Below are 18,064 nucleotides of genomic sequence, written 5' to 3' on the forward strand. Positions count from 1 at the left end.
GTAAACTTCTTATGGTATAAAGGTGGCAGATTAGAGCCACAAAGCTGACACCTTCAAGTGAGCTTGACTCCCAGAGAGCTGCTAACAAAGATGAAGTGTGCAGGATTCTAGGTCTAAGAGGTTACAGTCAGATTGCTTGTATTCTCCTCCAGGTCCTTCCTTTTTGACAGCTGGTTCATTCAAAGATGTGTTGTCACATGGTGACATCTGTCATAATCTCTCCCCCCCACACACACATTCTCCCTGTTACTTCTCTATTTCCAGTTTTATCTCTGGGCACATATGACAGGGTGAAGAGATTTCATGGGTACGTTACTTTTCCCTGCTCCCTCCTCAGCAGCAGATCCGTCTCTCTCCCTGCCATTGTGGGGAATCAAATGGAAGAGAAAATAATTTCTATATTTTGTAATAAACTCCATAGACTGTTACTTTCTCATTAGTGAGGGAATGAATGGTTTTAATGAAGGGAGGTTGAGAGCATTTCTTTTCTCTTAGCTCATACTTGCTGTAAATGACATAATTAATAAACTTTTTTAAATATGTATCTTGGAATTGAATAAAAAGTGAACACACAGGATTTGCAAAGTTGGATTCCACTGACCTCTGAAATGAAACGTGAATTTAGTTGGTAATATCACAATCAATTTAATTGTATTCTAGCTGCAAGGCCAAAAAAAAAAACATGCAGAGAAAAACAAAATAAAACACACAAAAACAAAAGATAAACAAAACAAACTAACACAACAGTAGCATTAGCTAATTATTTTTTCAAATAATGGGACAAACCCTTTAGAAACACAGCGTCATAAACGTGTGTTTCCTTCCATTTTGTGCACTTTGTTGCAACATGTCTATTGACTCAAAGCATTCAGCTATGTATGTGGCTGATGTAGGGAGACACAGGCTAAAAAGCAGTAATTCAGTTAACTCTGAGCTGTGCAGTGAGCACTAATGACACCCAGCTGCCAACGCAGCAGGTGGTTATCATGGAAACTTTGGATGGAGGGAGCATGTTGGAGAAACATTGCTAACTAAGAAGTGTCGGTCATATGTGAAGTGAGTCCCCCAGCTGCCTGGTCCGCAAGAGATGTGCAGGGTGCTGCTCCATCCTGCTGGCCTGGGAGCTGTATTAAACTGAATTTAAACTCATCTGCTTCCCCAAACCACATGCTGTGTTGTGGGTTCCAGATCTCTGACTTTCGGGATTTTGCCTCTGTCTACTACTTGTAAATTTGATTCACACCCTTTCTCTTTATCAAGCCTTTGACTGGAATGTTTGTTAACTAACAGGGCATATCCATTTTTACATAAACTAGAAGACAGCATAGTCAAGGTTTTTTCTTTTTTTCAATTATTTATGTTTGGGGAGTCTCTCCAAGCTTTCACTTCTCCTCCAAAACCACTGGCTAGGTAGTCACAGCATTGCTGAGGGGGATGGTTGCTCACACAGATCAGATCTAGAAAAGGAAAGCTGCTTGGTTGAGTCAGATTAATGCTGAAAATGCCTTTACATACACACATGCTGTACACGCATACTATTCCTGTTTCCTTAATTTTATTTTCTCTAAAGTTAGTATATTTACATCTAATCTCTGTACGCCGTGAGAGTGTGAAACCAAAGTCAAATTCCTTGTTTGTGAGCATCATCTTGACCAAAAAACCTGATTCAGATTTTTAATGTTTAAAAAACAGGCGGAATGTGAACATAACCAGCAGGGGGCACTCAGGCACAATATTTAGTGAATAGAGTGCATTGAGGTAGTAGCTGAAATGGGCCTGAGCAGCAGCAGTGCATTCAGTGCTGACAAAGCCTGAGATAAAGCTCCCTCTCCGTTCTGGTGGCACCCGACGAGCAGCCGACATCTAAAACAAACTTTCCTGATTTCCTTTCTCTGAAAGGCAGCAGCAGCAAATATAATATACGATGATGCGTGCTCATCCAGGAGGAGTGAATGCTGCAAGTCAGTGATTGGATGCAATCTGCTGGGTTAGCTTAGAGAGAAAACCTAACCAGTTTGACTAATAAACTGAACCTGGCCGCATTCCTTGATAACTAGGATCAGTTGGAATGAATGTGCTTGAGCTGGAATCTGTCTGTGTGATTAGACTGAATTGAGTCTTTTTGGTAAACATCAAGCTCCTGGGTTCATTTTTGACTTTTTACCTGAGCCACCACCGGTGATAGAAGCATACCTTTCTGCTCCAGATGCACGTCAACAAACAGCCAGCCTCAAAAACAGCAGCTCAGTGATCTGACCTACAGTACAGGTGAATCTCAGTAAATTGCAATATCATTAAAATGTTCATTTGTTGTTGCATTAATTCTGTTCAAAAACTACAACTCAAAAATCATATGAAATATTACACCCAAAACATATGAAACATTTTTATGTCTCACAGTCACACACAGTCAAACACTGTGAAACATATGAGAATGATGCTGAATCTCTATGATTTTACTGTTTTTATTCACATCCGGGACTGTGACTGTGTTGCAGTGGGTGAAATTGTCCCACAGGGGCCTCCGTCTTCGACGCGACTCACCCAGGTTCGACTCCAGTCTCATATCTTCACCTTCTTTCAGCCCCCTTTTCTGTCAGCCTACTTTCAATAAAAGGGCCACTAGGGCCAAAAAAACTCCAAAAACTGTCCAATAAATGTACACACCTGAAGATACTAAGGAGACCCTCCATTGTCCTGAGACAAAACGTTATTTATAAATGTGCGCTCTAATGTAGAATTCTGTGTGTATTTGGGTACTTGTACATGTAAAGCATGATTTGTAAAACCTTTAGAGCATTCTGTGCGTAACTTTGGGTATTTGTTAGTGTGTGCTCAAATGCACACATAAATATAAAGAAATCATGAGTACAAAACAAAATTACACAAACACACAACTACTCATGCAAATGCAAATCCTTAAAAATCCTTGTGTTACGCACAGATCACTTTACGAGTGCATGGAGGGTGTTGAGACGCATTTCACGCTTCTGGGAGCTTCACAGTTCCTGCATACATGGTGCGTTTAATGTTATTGGAAAGCTGGGTCATTTGAATTTTAGTGTCAAAGAAGTGAAAAAAAAACAAAACAACAAAATATACTTTAGCACCCCTTAGTTATAACACAGAGACCCACATTTACTTTGTAATATTGTAAATTATTTATCTAAATAGTTAAGGGCTTGTACTTGTACAGCGTTTTAACCAGTCCGACGACCCCAAAGTGCTTTACACTACATTCAGTCATTCACACATTTACACCCTGACAGTGGTGATCTCTGACCACCGCCAGCAGGCGTGAAGTGTCTTGCCCAAGGACACAACGACTGAGGCGGTCGGAGCGGGGAATCTAACTGGCAGCCCGCCAATTGCAGGACAAACTCCCTAGCCTCTGCGCCACTGTCGCCCCATGTACGTAGTATGTAGACATACAGTATATTGATTGTGATTATGTGGATAAAAGAAACGCCCACTAGGTGTTGCAATGGTTCATTGGCAGGGAAAAACAGGCAGTCAATGCCTGTTTGATTCTGTGTTCTCTCTGTACTGCAGTGGTCTTTAAAAAACATGCCGACCTTGAAATATTAGTTTTCTTTAACTACCCAAAGTTTTCTTGTGTGCTCTGCTTTTGCAAGACAAGGCAAGTTTATTTGTATAGCACATTTGAGTAAAAAAAACCCAAAACAATTTAAAGTGCAAACCACAAAATAATTGTGGATTTTGTCAATAAACCTGATTTGCTGTGGGAGTTAAATCATTTTACCGTAGGTGCAACTGTACATAAAATGCCTGGTTTTGGACTCCATGGTGGAAGTCCACAGAAGGAATGCCCTCTGCAGGTTTCTAAGAAATGTAATTCCTGAGAGTGGGTGAAAGCAGCTGGAGCCTGATCAGTTCATATGGAGTTCGTTTTTATGAAAATAATCTAATTTTATTAACCCCTAACAATTGTTCATACCTTTGCTTGAATTAAAACGATTTTGCGTAAATTAACGAGTCAACTGAAAACAACCGTCAGGCATTGAGGAATCTTTGACCATTCACTGGACAAATCCCAGCACCTAAATCTTTAAATATTCAATCTAAAATTGGGATGTAGGGGAGCAGAAATAAAATGCATTCTCAGTGTTGCTACATTTCATTGCCTTTGATGAAAACCCCGGGCTAAACATGAAATGTGTCATTTGAAAAAAAAAAAAATACATGAATTCCTTCTTCATCAACCTTCCTCCTTTACACTTTCTCTTTCCCTTTCCCCACCCCTCTCTTTAAATCAATTAAGCCATTTAACTTGCACAGTAAATAATCTGTCACAATTAAAATGCTTACAGCAGGGCTTGTTTCGGGTCCAGGGGGAACGGGGTGAGGCTGGAGCAGAGGGGCTGGTGTGAGTCTGTGCTCAGGTGGTCATGTTGAAATGAGAAATCCAGGAGGTGGGTGGGTTGGTTCCATGGAGAAGGAGCTGTGGGTGAGCTGCTGACAAGCAGCTTGGCCCTCCGGGGAAATCTGACAAATGGGAGGGAGTTTTGAGAGTTCCCGGAGTAAAAACTAACATCAAATACTGGCAGAACAAAAATGCCTTGGTGTGTTTACTGCTGAAAAACATTAAAGTTTGAAGGACCTGAAAATTTTATGCCTCTCAGAAAGGCAGAGAGTCCTTGCAGTCAGGGTTCTGTCATGGCCCGAGTGTTGTTTCTGATGCTTTAGTCATTATATACAGAGGTGGATAGTAACCACAGGTCCATCTAGAAAAACTTAGTACATCATGAAAAAGTTTTGTCCCTCATTTCAGAAAGCAAAGCTCACATATATAGGTTCATTAAACAGAAACATTTCAAGCCTTCATCTTCTTGTAATTGTAATGATTATGGCTTAGAGATGATGAAAACTAAAAATTCAGTATCTCAGAAAATTTGTAAATTACATAAGATCAATAGAAAACATAATTTAAATAGTAATCTCAGGCTTCTGAAACGTCTGTTCATATCTATGTACTCAGTATTTGGTTGAGTCTCCTTTAGCATGAATTACTACGTCAGTGCAGTGTAGCATTGAGGTGATCACCCTGTGGTTCTGCTGAGGTGTTCTGGAAGCCCAGGTTGCTCTAATAGCAGCCTCAAGGTCATCTGCATTGTCGCTTCTGTTGTCGCTCATCTTCTTCTGGACAATACTTCACAGGTTCTCTCAGGGATTCAGGTCAGGCCTGTTTTTTTGCCCAATCAAGAACAGGAACACCATAATCACTGGACTAGCTTCTGGTACCTTCAGCAGCGTGGGCTGGTGGCAAGTTCTGTTAGAAAATGAAATCAGAATTAAGCTTGTTAGCAGAAGGAAGCATGATGTGCTCTAGAATGTCCTGCTAGATGGCTGCGTTGACTTCAGAAAACCCAGTGGACCAGAACCAGTAGTTCACATGGTGACCCAAACCATTATTGACCGAGGAAACTTCACACTGGACTTCAACTAATGTGGATTCTGTGCCTCTCCACTCTACTCCAGACTCTGGGACCTTGATTTCCGAATGAAATGAAATCTGAAAACTGATGCCCAGTGGTCCATCACCTTTAATTCTCTGTCCGTAAGCACCTTGACTGTCAGGAGCAGGAGGTCATTTCTGTCACACAGTAATGTTCATGTGTAGCTTTTTAATCACAATCATCAGAATAAGGTGGAAAGTAGCTTACAACAAGAATCTTTTTTGAAACGGAGATACTTTATGTAACAAATGGCAGGGCTCATGAATATGAAGGGGCTCTATTTCCACAGAAAGGACTGGAAAGGTATTTCTCCGTGCTTATTCATGGTAAAGTGTGTTATCAGTAAAATAAATTGCTTCTCTCTGTGTGTTGCTCTTTCGTCGACGCTGTTCACACACCTGCGGTGCTGAAAATGCACTGGCTAACTGTCACCTGTCACTATTATCCAACTAATTTATTAGGAATGATGATCATTAATAAAATCAACCGCTTTATAAATACTGACTAAGACAAAAGTAGTAATACGTACACTGGTGCAAGAACACAGATTGGCGCTGCGGTGCAGAAATAAACTTGCGGAGTAGACAGGGGCAACTACTTTGGCACGGCACCGGCGCCATTGCATAGATGGACTCAATGTACTTGTTTAAGTTCTTTCTAAAGGCGTGCGGTTGGAGAGGGTTTTATATAGATTCATCTGAGTAAATGATGCGTCTCAGATTTTTACACCTTAACAAGGCTCAAATACACAAATAGCTTTTTTACCACTGTACCCTTTGCTAGTATATGAGATAGATTGTCGATTTAAAAACTAATGTTTGAGGTTGCACTGAAAAAATTATGTAAAAATTCAACAGAATGCTGTTCCAAGAAGGTGCAGAAGGTTGCTGGTCTAAGGCCTGGCTGAAGCCTGCCTGCATCTCTGGGAATAGGTGTCAGGTTATTTAGCAACTCTAAACTGCTCTAAATGCAGTGCAGGTGCACAGCTGGTTGTGTCACATTGAAGCTGTACTATGAAGGAGGGAATTAAGCCATATAACTCTGCTCAGAATTACTTCAGACTTCAGATAAGCAAATGGCACAAAACCTGTCTTCTATGCTCATATATTACTGCATGGGTGCCCACAGCATAGTGAAGTTGAATATGTGTAAAGGTATTCTTGATACAGAGACATTGGAATTTTGTCAAACACAAAGTCAAAGCAAGTCTTTTTCCTGTGAGACCCATAGTTATTTCACCCCGGACAAATGTCAGGAAGGCTTAACATACAAACAATGTGCGTGTGCGTGAGTGGCCTGCCTGTAATGGAAAATGGTGCATTGTGAAGAGCAGAATGAGGCAGAGTTGACCTGAGACAGTCAGGCAACTGCAATCTTATGCATTCAGAAAGAATAGACACACTCCTTGGGATAAATTGCTACCGTTTGTATTTTCAGCTCCCGAGCTATTTCCAAAAGGGGCATTAAAGGCACCAAATCTATGCCGAGTGTGCTGCTTTCTTATAATTTTAGTTCAGTTTGGATTTTCCAGAATATGATAAAATTGACCAGTTAAGACTTCCAATATTGTCCTTTTAGACAAAAGTTCTAATTAAGGTGCAAATTGGAAATGTAAGTTTTTGCTGCATCTTTCGATAACTACCACCTGTTCTAAATATAAGGTTTACAAGTCTCTGGAGATGAAGATGGAAGCTTTTCTGATTAACTCTTCATCCTTGAAGGTTTATTGTAGGTCAGAGTGATTTCTCTGAGAATTAAATATGCATATAACTCAGCTCTGCACTTTGCTAATCAGATTCCAGCCTGATGGCACCAGGCAATTGGGTCAGCACAGCTGAAAAAAACTAAAGCAGTGCTTGTAAATTAGTTCAGTCTGATGTGAAAAACAAAAAATATTCAAGATTTGAGATGGAAAAAGGAAAAAGGAAAAAAACCTACTTTTTAAAAAATATTCTAACCTAACTGTCATGGTTTTTAGGTGTTTGGCCCACATGCACAACACAGTCGGCAGACAACGAGCAGCTAAAGATGTTTATTTAAGGCTCAAAGGTACACAAATATTGTGCTCTCTGAGAGAGCAGCTGACAGTGATCGAAACACTGTGGGAGAAGAAAGGAACAGATTAATGAGGGCAAGTGCGGTAAATAAGCTGTGTGTAGCTCTGCTTACCGCCACGTATTGGTAACCTATCTGGGTGGAGTGGAGTGGAAGAATGGATACACTAGGTGACCAAGTGACAGGTGAGCTGGCAGGTGGAACAGAGGTGGGGAGCCCGAGCAGCACCACAGCAGGTAGCAGGGAACAGAGAGCAGCTGGAGGAACCAGGGTGAATCCAGGGAAGGGACTCTCTTGTCCAGCTTGGTAATACCAGGGGGGCTCGAGGGGAATGCCAGAGCAGGATCTGAGCGGCGGGGATTCAGGAATCTGTCTGCAGCGCTCGGAGAAGCGAATGGTGAGTAATCTAAGGCACAAAGCGAACTACGAAAAAACAGGAGACAAGCGTTAGCAGAGGGAACCAGGAACATAAGAAGCGCTGGGACAAGAAACTGTCGAGAGACAGTGGCCACTAAGTGTACCACAATGGTTTAACACTCCGGCGTCCTTCAGCTGACTGCAACCTGCTTTTAAACTCCAAACCGGAGCTGCCGAAACGAGCTGCAGGTGTGCACCACGCCCACCTGTCAACTTCAGTCATCTGTGAGGAAAAAAGAGAAGAGAATTGGCAACGTGGACAGCGCCACCTACAGAATCCTGACACTAACATGTTATATACGAAACCCTAAACGTTTGATTCCTCCTGAAAAATCCTGCCTAATTTTGTTAATTTCAAACAGCAAACTTCAATGTATTTTGTCAGGATTTTAAATGATAGACCAAGAACAAGTAACCCCTAACTGTAGCAAAAGGGAAAGGACTTTTTAAGATAAATACAAAGGCGAGGTTAAAGCAGGGCTATGTTATAAAACAAAGCAGGGCTATGTTATAAAACAATGTCCCATGACTGCACGACAAATGCTGTATGTGGAGGTAACCCTAACGCCGCACATTGCTCTGAACAAACAATATCCACAGCTAGACATGGTGGTGGCAGCGTCATGCTATGGGGATGCATTGTTTCTTCAGCTGCGAAGCCATGAGAAGATGGCTAAACATACAGCTGGCGCTACGATGGAATGGATGAGATCGGATGTTTGAATGGCCAAGTCAAAGCCCAGAACTAGTTTCAACTGGAAATCTTCAGCAAGACTTGAAAATAGCTTTTTAGAGCTCTCCATCCAATCTGACTGAACTTGAGCTGTTTTATACAGATGAATGAGCAAAGATCTCTCCAAATCTACAAAGCTGACATAGACATACCACAAAAATGTGCAGCTCTAACCTACAGCAAAACATGCTTCTACAAGCTGTTGACTCAGGGGCATAGAAACACTTTTGCAGGGCATTGTATTTATCTTAATAATGTTACCTGGTACTCTGAGCTGACTATATTTATACTGTCCATACGAAGCGCTAGCCCCAGTTAACAGATTGGCGTAAAAATCTGAAACGTACCGGCTGGATAATCTTTTTATTGAGTAAAATCAATGTATCCAGCATGGGGAAGTGCACTACACTCTGCTGTATTATAAGTCTCTCTGCATGAATGCCTGTACACGAAAACATTCATGTAAATTCGTCCAGAACACGCGTGCTTCTTCATGCACCAGCGGCGACGAGGAACACAGAGGCATTCAGTCCACCAGACAGGGTAAGTTATCAACCACCCTGATTTTAATCCGGGATGACAGAGTGTGACCGTAGCAAAAAGGAGGAGGACACAGGCCCGTGCGGTCTCTAATAGATGGTCACACCCTTTAGACCGTGCAAGATATGAAATATTAAAGAGGTGAGTCTTGAGCCTGGTGCCATTTTCTGGTGTTAACACTTATTGGTAACATTAATTGTCCCTATGCTGCTATAATCTGAGTTCCAAGGGTTACTGGCAGCAATAAGCTCCTCAAGGAAGGTAACAGTGCTTCAAGGAGCTAATTAGTTTTAACCCCCACAGAAACTTATATTTATTAGCAAAATCCAAACTTCTGCAGTTTATTTCCAGGCATTCATTCCTTAGCTAAAAGCTTCAAGAAAAGTCAAACTAAGTTTACTTAGAAATTTGTAAATAAGCCGCATGTTTTGGGATTCTGTTCTCTGGAACAATAAATCAAAAGTTCTCTTCGTTAATAAATAAATATAGAAATGTGTCATGTATGTAAAAGAATTAGCCATCTTTAAATGATTTTATCTTCCAAGATCTTACCTTATCAGCCATTTTAAGATCACACTGTTGGTTTTCTACATCATAATCGTAGTTAAATTGTGACAATTTAATTTATGTTCCTGTACTATCATGTACCTGCACCATCATCCACCATCCAGTAGTACAGTTTACTAGCTGTATTACAGATGAAAGTGGAACAAAAAGCAGGCTGGGCTCTGTTGCTACACTTCTGGCCCTTTTCTCGTCATTGTTGGATCTGAGACCTACCGCAGTGCTTTTGTGTGCACACTTCACAACTATGTTTGTGGGGTGGATAGAAGAGCAGTTGTGTGTGAAGAGGGTGTAGAGAACAAAGCTGAGGACACAACCCTGTAGCGTGCCAGTGTTGAGGACCAAATGGGGCGGATGTTTTCCTTTCCTCACCACCTGGGAGCTGTTGGTGAGGAAGTCACTGATCCAGGAGCAGAGCAGTGCAGATAATCCCAGGTTGTGCAGCTTCAAGGCCAGCATGTCTGGGGACACAGTGTTGAAGGCTCAGCTGAAGTCTACAAATAGCACCCTGACATAAGTGTTGGGATGCTGGAGATGAGTCAGAGCCCTACGAGACGCCATCCTCTGTGGAGCGATTCTCACTATAGATGTCCAGGCCAGCAGGGATGGCATCCTTGATGTATTTCAGGGGGATCCTCTCAAAGTACTTCATGATGACTGGGTTCAGAGCAACAATATGGTAGTCACTGAGGCAGTGGATGGTTGTTTTCTTTGGCACAGGCACAACAATGATTTTAGACAGGCAGGGACCATGGAGAGCTGCAGTGAGATGTCCAGAAAATCCCTGCAGGTTGGTTAACACATAAGTTTATAGTCTGGCCCTGCAGCCTTGTTGATTTTGAACTTCTTTAAGGTGGAGGTCAGTTGGTGCAAGATGACGCTCAGGCCTTCTGTTTCTTTGACTCTACTCATCAGATTAAACACCTGCAGCAGCATCCAGACTTGTGTATTCACTTTAAGATTTTGAGTAAACATGTGGCAAAAAATGGCATTTAAAAAAAAAAAAAAGAAGTTGAACACACTTCTGTGCATTCCATCCATGTTATTCCATTAACGCTTGCAGAAAAGCTCCAAACTTGTCAAATTCAGCACATTACTCTATGACCCTGTAGAAAATATCAGTAAATATTTAATGGACCAGGCTGATGGGCGCCCTTGGCAAAATTCCGACGGTGTGATTGCAGATGAGAGGTGTGGGTGAGTACAGCCCGTCTTGCATCCTCCGAGCAGAGAGACAGTTCAAGGAGAGGTGAACCTTGGAGCGCAGGAGTCGTAGTTGTTAGCATGCAGCAGAGTGGCCGCTGGATGGAGCTTTGTTCGTCATGAAATTTTCATGGCTAATTGCACCTTATGAAGATTAATGTGCATGTTTCATGCCTCATGACTTAGTCTCACCAAGTCAGGGCTGTGAGTCGCTCCGTCTAATAAAGTCCTGATACCACAAGGAACAGGAGTCATTGAGTGATCGATGGATCCCTGAATTCATGGAAACGAATGGATCTGTTTTGCTCTGTTTTTTTAAGGCCCTAAAGGATGTGCACCATAACTTTACTGTAATTGAGTCTAAATGATCCCAGTTAGGGAGCGCATGAAAGCAAATCTAATTGTTTGCTTCGCTCTGATTGCTGTTATTTCCATGAAACCTATCGCCCGTATGAAGGTCTTAGCAGTGAAATTAGACCCACCTAATCCACGCTCTTCATGTGGGTTATTTAATATTTATTATAAAAAATGAACTTAATGGCTTCAAGAATAAGATGGGGAAAATACAACACCACACTTGTTCATTAAAACGAAGAAAAGAAAAATGTTTTCTTTGTATGTGTATTTTACTAGAAAAGTGATTTCCTTTTTCACAGGTTTTTCATTTTCCTGCAAAAATTTGACTTTTATGTTGTTTGTGTTTGTCTGGGTGTGTTTATGATTCTCGCTTTTCGTGGAAATGGAAACATTTTTGAAACCAAATTTATTTTGAGGAGACAAAACAAACGTTCCGCTTAGATGTGTCATTTTTGAAAGTCTTGCTTGGGGGCACATGGAGATTTAGACTGGACAGTAAAAGCAACTCAAGCAAAATGAAACAAGCTGTTTTTGCAGGAAAAAACTGTAATACAACATTTTTTTATACCAACAAATTGACGTATCCTTCCTTGACACCCATTTGGGTTTTTTTTTCTTAGATTTTCCTGTTGTAGCAGCCAAGACTGTTAACATGCAGGAACAAGACATTTTTGCATATTTTAAGCAAGCCTATTAAAACCAGTCAGCCATGAACTCCTTCTCATTTTTAAAATATATGTTTAAGGCAGGTGCAGAGGTAGTTAAAAAGCTCCCTGGTGGTAGCGTGCCAGGACTGAAAGGGATTTGCCCCCGACATGCTGAAGGCTGTCATGGTTAGAGAATAGAATAGAATAATCCTTTATTGTCCCAGAGTGGGAAAATTCAGGCATAGCAGCAACAAATAAGAGAACGCCCACAACAGAAGAAAAATCAGACTGTGCAGTTATTGAAAATGGCATACTCAGATTAAACACAATGTGCAGCTGAGTGGGGTGACACCCAAAGTGTACAGAATGTGCATGCATAACTGTGCATAGAAAACAGGAGCATTGAGATGAAAACTATACAATAAACAGCTGGTATGTAAACAAATTACTGAGTTTGTTGGGAGAAGCGATGGTTCTAACATCTAACAGCTGCTGGGAGGAAGGATCTGCATTGGCACTCCTTTGTTCATCTGGGATGCGGCAGTCTGTCACTGAAGGAGCTCTGCAGCTCTGTGACAGCTTCATACATGTGAAGAGAGACGCTGTCCAAACAGTGATGTTATTTTTGCTAGAGTCCTTCAGTCTCCCACCACCTGCACTGGATTGAGGGGGCCTCCCAGAACCGAGTCAGCCTTCCTGATAAGTTTATATAATCTCAGATAAAATGTTGTTCCAAGAAACTACACCTTAGAACATGGCTGATGGGTCAAAATCGGTCTTTAATGGTGCCCCCCCTGCACTATAAAAGATATCAGCCTTCTCTGCATATAGAACCTGCTCTAACCTTTCCTGTAAAGAGCATCCGTGTTGTGACAGGGGGTAACGAGGGGCGATTAGCCTCTCATGACCACCTCACGATCAGGAATCAGACAGTCGGATGAAAATCAAACATGTTTGAAATTCCTCGTGAGCGCATCCTGCAGTTGAAGTTACCAGCGTCCACGAGCCGATTTCCCCCAACCTCGCGCACTGTGCATGTGCAAACAAGGAGATTCTTCTTATTCTCAGTCGAAAATCTAGGAGTGGAGAGAAGCATGAAAGTACGTGTGACATGGAGTCAAACTACGAAGTAGTAACTCGTAGAATTGCCCAGGCAGCGCGTTTCGTTCCTGTGACCCTTATATTTAACAGTGAGCATCGACACTTACGTCTTTTTCTTCTTCTGCTGTTTACATTTGGCTTCCGGATAGATGAGTCCGACAAGCGCCATCTCTCTACGGGGCTGAGTCCGATGTGTGGTTTTTAGACGTACAGTGTGAGCAGCCAGGTCGCATCAGAGCGTCGGGACGTACAGTGTAAGAACAGATATGGTGAACTGTGAACTTTTAAGCCCTGTGATTTCGTTGTACAGTTTGAGCTGTATCTGAGTACAACGATTGAAAATATCCTACAGTGTATGCCCGGCTTTACAGAGACGGCTGTGCTTATTTCTGAACAAACACAAGACGTGACAACAGAGCAAATCAGAGAGAGAGAGAGCAGGAAGCAGTGACGTTGTTGAAAACGTGAGCATTGAAGTCTATACTAGACGAATAAACATTAATGCTAGGAGGATTAGCTATGGCAGCTAGGGAAGATGAGGAGAACTGAGCAGCTGAACTCAGCCAAATGGAAGAAACATGGTTTACTTGAAGTCAGAAGGAAACACTACTTTATTCTGATCCTTGTGTTCTCTAACCGCTGTAGTTGTCTCTCCTAGCATGAACATTTACTTTGGTCGGTGTTCAGCCTGACATCAGTGCTTCTGTTACTCACTGTGCGAATGCTTATGCCTGACTTTTGAGTTGACTGAATGAACATAGCACTACACACTCCAGGTGCCAGATCTGACCAATAGTTTCCAGCCAAAAATAACAGAAAAAAAAGCAGCTCAAACTCTCTTGCATTCGTGTTAAAAGTGTAGAACTGTCAAACACATAATAAAGAACTTGAGATTAGCACACGATTGCCATGAAGGAAAGAAAAAAATTTCACACATACAGTCTCCCCACAAAATGTGCAATCAGGCAACCAAATAGCACAAGATCACCAACTAGTTTTTATCAATAGCCTCCCAACATGAGCTGTAAATCTAACTTAATATAAAATTCCTTTCTCTCACAGAGTATAGATGAATCTAACATTTCTCTTTCACACGCAGCCATTGAAGATTCATAACATTGACCAATACAATTTCATAGTGAATCATAGGGATTAAACATTTTATTAACCAGAGACTCTTATTCATTGATGATGTCGGGTTCAATAGATTCTACACACTAAAAAAAAAATTCATTATTAAAATGAGTTTAAGGAGATGGAATTTATTAAACTGTGGACGTTTTTAGTTTTCAGTCTCACAGGGACAATTGTATTGATATATTTTGTTAGTTATTCTTTCTAAAAAGCTGCTAAATGTTATGAAAAGCTTCCCACATTTTTACAACCTGCCCATGAGCTATTTTTTTCCACCTCGGTGTGCTCCAAAGAAGTCCAATTGGACCGATCTGACAAAACTGGCTAAACATGTTTTGTTTTCTTGTTTTAGACTTTGGGATTTTATTGAGATAAGAAAAAAGAATATCAGCACTGTAGGAGTTGTCACAGAGCCACTGTTCAGCCTGAAGTGTGCTGCAAAAAAAGAAAAAAGTGAAAGCCCCCCCCCCCCCACCTCCTTAATTTCTTTCTGCATCCATGTGTGCTCTAAATGGTCTTTTACAGATGTGAGGCCAGTGCTCCTGGCCTGTAGCTGCTGAGGTCCTACAGATGTGTGGTCTTCAGCACTGGTATCACACAGAATTTGTTCCACAGCTTTGGTAGATTCCCCAACTCTGTAATATTACACATTGGCACCGTACTAATAGAGTGGCCGACTAGAATGGGGATCCTAATTTTTAAGAAAGAAGACCAGAGAGTGTGTTCCAGCTCTTAACTGGATCACACCTCTCACCAACTCTGGGAAAGTTTGCTCTAGGGCAGCCGTCCTCAGGACCCACTGTCCTACAAGATTTAACTTAGACTTAGACTTAGACAACTTTATTTGTCATTTTGTATGAGTGCATACAGAAAGAAAATTTCGTTGCATACAGCTTGTAAATTACAGGATAAAGTGCAGCAGTGATTAAAAAGTAAACAATTGAAATGCAATGAAGGAAAAATACACAGTGTGCGATCACAGTGTACAGGAGAATATTTAAACCATTTGTATGTGCAGAAATGATGGTGCAAAAAGGCATTTGTGCAAAAATGCATTTAGAGACTGAAAGATCGGCAGCATTTGTAACGCTGGATAGAGATGCAGTGATGTAAATGTGCAAATGTGCAAATGTGGTGCAGAGTCCAGTTTATAGTTCAGTAGTTTAACAGTCAAATGTGTCTCTGCTCCAGCACACCTGGATTAAATGATTGTATTACTTCCTCAGCAGTCATCAAGTGCTGCAGAGGCCTCTTCATCATGAATGTATTCGTTTTAGGTGCTTGTTGGACAGTCCTTGACCTCCGACCCTCATAATTGTGGAGAGGAGGTTTCTGGTTTGGGAATCTCAGCGTCTCATCTTTGCTTTTTGTGGATGATGTGGTTCCGTTGGCCTCAGGATGAGAGTCAGCTCCTCTCATTCTGAGTTATTGATCTATCTACCCACACCTATGGTCATGAGACATGATTATTGGCAGAACGAAGGAGATCCTGGATTCAAGCAAAGGAAATGAGCTTCCTCCGTAAGACAGCCCGACTCAGCTTTTGAGGTAAGGTCACAATCTCAACTGGAAGAGATCCAAATAGATCTTCTGCTCCATTACACCAAAAGGACTCAATTGTGGTGACCTGAGCATCTCTACAGTGCGTGCAACCCCCTAGGAGACCCCGGGGCAAACATCTCCATGTGAGGGATAATGTTCTTTCTAGTCTGAGAATGCCTTGGTTTGACCAGCTTGAGTCTGAGGGTGTTTCTGGGGATGCCTGGGTTTACCTTTGGGAAGACGATGGATGGATGCTTTAAATGAGCTTTTCACTGTAAAAATTTCACTCAAGGTCAGTCAACTGCAGTAAAACAGGGTACACTCAGTTTTTACACAGGCTCTTTATTCTTGCAGCCATACCTTCCAACTCTCTCTCATTTACACACGGCCACAAATTCAAGCGCACACACACATTTTGAGTGAGTTATGAAATATTTAAACTTAAGCTCCAGTTTGGGAGGTGCAATTACAGGCAGTATACTGACAACAGAGGTCATGAACGCTGCGCATAGCTTTCACACACTGTGTGCTAGTGTGTGTGTGCATGTACAGCTATAGTTGTGAGGACCCAAACTGACAGTAAACCAATGTTGTGTGGACAAATTAGCAACATAAGGACATTTTGCAAGGTCAACACAATGCACATTGGGCTAATGCTTAGGTTTTAGGTGTTAATTGAGTTTAAGTTCAGTCTAGGGTTAGGTATGTAGCTGTGACCTTAGGTTTGGGGTTAGGTTCAGGGTTAGGGCATATAAAGCAATAGAAAATGAATGGAAGTCAACATAAGGTCCTCACAACTATATATATATATACATATATATATATATATATATATATATATATATATATATATATATATATATATATACACCAACCTGTGGTTGTGTGGGTGTGGGTGTGTGTGGGCATATGATGCATGATACCAAATCCCCGGATAGCTGTAGCCTTTTTTCCTGAGATCACATGCTTTTTTCTGGTTTTGATATTTTCCAGGCTGTAGGCATCATACAGAGAGAGTGCAGTGCTGAAGTCAGATGAAGTTTTAAGTTTTTCTCCCATTGGTAAAAGGAATGAGGTGTGAACCCTGCCTTTTGAGTTTTTAATGTTCTCACTGTGCATGCATGGGTTCTGTCTGAGTACGCAGGCATGCACAGTGAGAACTGAGTTGACAATTAACTTAACATCTATGTTAACTTAACTTAACATGTATTTTAAGTTAATTGTCAACTCTAAATTTCCACTAGGTGGGAGTGAGTGTGTTGCTTGGTTGTCCTGTGTCACTCAGTGCCTCTAGAAAATCTTAGATGCATTTTATATCGGCTTTTTGTTGTTTGTTGGAATTACATGCTATGTGAATTTTGATGTATAGTTTAATCCCCCCCCCCCCCTCCCCTCCCCTCCGTACAGCTTAAGCGTGTGCTCAGTGTCACCTAACAATTTTCTTTAAGCATGTTTTGCTTTATATCTAAGAACATTTTGTAAAATATGCAAGATAGAGCTCCTCCAGAAATCCAAAGACATCCCACTTGATATTTTGAGACACTCTTCATTACAACTGTAGTGGGTCTTGTTTAAAACCGACTGTTTCTGAATCTTTGTTTCATCTTTCTTCTCTCAGATTAAAGTGTCAGAAATCAGAGCGTGGTCACACAATCCCTCTCTTACGACTCCCGAAAGACCAAAGTCTTGATAAAATTTAAGTACTAGCGATGTAAACATTCACCTCCTAGTAATAATATTTCCTGTTTAATTGGTCATTTGTACAATAATTAGCATTGTTCATCATTGTTTATTGGTTATTATACTTGGTTATTTTTGTGTTCCATTTGCTTTAAAACAATGCAATTCATTTCAATTTTATTTATATAGAGCCAATTCATGAAACATGTCATCTCGAGGCACTTTGCAAAGTCAAAATGAATCATATGCCCCTAGGTGGGAGTGAGTGTGTTGCTTGGTTGTCCTGTGTCACTCAGTGCCCCTAGAAAAATCTTAGATGCAACAGTAGTGAGTAAATTGTTAATAAAAGTAATTATTTGTTTCTGTGTTGCCTCTCATCACTCTATATTTCATAGCAGGTATTACTAAATTCTGATCCTGAGAAATGTACAGCAATCTTCTTCTTTCAGTCTGCAACATAAACAGCTTAGAAGAAATAAAAGGAATTTATCCTCCAGACCGACTGTAATCATTAGGAGTATTTAGTATTTTACCATTAATGTAATTTACCATAGCTTAATATCACTAAGTGACATGGTTTGAGGCAAACTCCTAACCCTCATCCACTTTGCACA

The 18,064-nt window shown here is 41.1% G+C and overlaps 1 long non-coding RNA gene across 1 annotated transcript; it reads right to left on the reverse strand.

Annotated features, from left to right (window-relative positions):
- Nucleotides 1-4,016: 4,016 nt before the first annotated feature.
- LOC118565883 lies at nt 4,017-7,729 on the reverse strand. Its single transcript, XR_004932695.1, has 3 exons — nt 7,647-7,729; nt 4,622-5,290; nt 4,017-4,506 (listed from the first exon to the last, which is right to left on the reverse strand). It is a non-coding gene; the product is annotated as an uncharacterized LOC118565883 (long non-coding RNA).
- Nucleotides 7,730-18,064: the final 10,335 nt, after the last annotated feature.

The sequence above is a fragment of the Fundulus heteroclitus genome, chromosome 14 (genome assembly GCF_011125445.2).
Source record: "Fundulus heteroclitus isolate FHET01 chromosome 14, MU-UCD_Fhet_4.1, whole genome shotgun sequence".
Classification (NCBI taxonomy): domain Eukaryota; kingdom Metazoa; phylum Chordata; class Actinopteri; order Cyprinodontiformes; family Fundulidae; genus Fundulus; species Fundulus heteroclitus.